This window comes from Euphorbia lathyris, chromosome 8 (genome assembly GCF_963576675.1).
Source record: "Euphorbia lathyris chromosome 8, ddEupLath1.1, whole genome shotgun sequence".
Taxonomy (NCBI): Eukaryota; Viridiplantae; Streptophyta; class Magnoliopsida; order Malpighiales; family Euphorbiaceae; genus Euphorbia; species Euphorbia lathyris.
In genome coordinates this window covers 37819439-37820811 of record NC_088917.1, presented here as the reverse complement: position 1 = coordinate 37820811, position 1373 = coordinate 37819439, and positions in this window count along the sequence as shown.

The following is a 1373-nucleotide window of genomic DNA, read 5'->3' as shown; positions in this document are numbered from 1 at the left end:
AGATGCTGCAGAATACAACAAGATTTCAAGTTGTGAGTCAGCGCAGGAGATTTGGAAGAAGCTGGAGGTCACCTACGAAGGAACCAACAAGGTGAAAGAGTCCAAGGTGAACCAGCATATGAGATTGTACGAGCTGTTCGAAATGAACGATGATGAAGGGATCTCAGACATGAATGCAAGATTCACAAACATCATCAACGAGCTCAAGAGACTTGGGAAGATCTTCACTGAGGAAGAACAAGTCAAGAAGATTCTTAGGAGTCTTCCTAAAAGCTGGCAAGCGAAGAAGACTGCTGTTGAGGAAGCTCAAGACTTAACCACCTATAAGTACGATGAACTCATTGGCTCACTACTGACCCATGAGATCTCAATGAAGAATTTCGAGGTGAAGGAAAAGTCTGAAGACAAGAAGCAAAAGTCTCTTGTCATGAAAGCTGACTCCACTGATGGGAGCTCAACAGACGATGAAGAGATGGCTATGTTTACCAGAAAGATGAAAAGGCTGTTCAAAAAGAATGACAAATATTCCAAGAAGCCTTACAAGAAGTTTGATAAGTACAAAGCTGACTCCAGCGACAGCAAGTACAAGAAGGACAGCTCAAAGCCCATTACATGCTTTGAATGTCATCAAACTGGCCATATCAAGTCAAGCTGTCCCTCGCTGAGGAAAGAAAGGAAGAACGGCAAGAAGGCAATGGTGGCAACCTGGAGTGATAGTGATGATTCATCATCATCTGAAGCTGATGCCACTGAGTCAGCAAAGATTTGTTTCATGGCTGACGAACTTGCTAAGCCATGTGTTTCTGAGCATGTTGACCCCTCCATTGCATCTGACGATGAGGAACATTCAACTGAGGTAATATCACTACCCTTGCTCAGAAATGAAATGGTTAATGCCCTGAGTGACCTCTACACACTTGTCAAAAAGTGTAATAAAAAGGTTAGAGCACTCAGCAGGCGATGTGACGAGGTTGAGGAGGTCAAACTGAGTGACCTTCGATATCTTCTTCAGGACAACTCAGATTTGCATAGTAACATAGGAATTATGCAAAAGTTTGTCTCTGAGGTCCAATCAGATTCTAAGAAACTGAGGAAGGACGTCACATCAATTCAGAACCAACTTAAGGTTCCGAATAAAAGAAATAATCCTCTGAACACTGAGTACCGAAGTACTAGTCAGCAGAGATGGAATCCTCAGCGGAATGTCCAGTGTGACTTCTGTGGGAAGAAAGGACACACCACAAAGGTGTGCTGGCATGCTCAGTACTGGGGTGCTGACCAGTCAGTGAGACATCCTAAACGGAAGGTCAGCTGTGACTTCTGTGGAAAGAATGGACATACTGTCCAAGTATGTTGTCATAAAATAAAATATG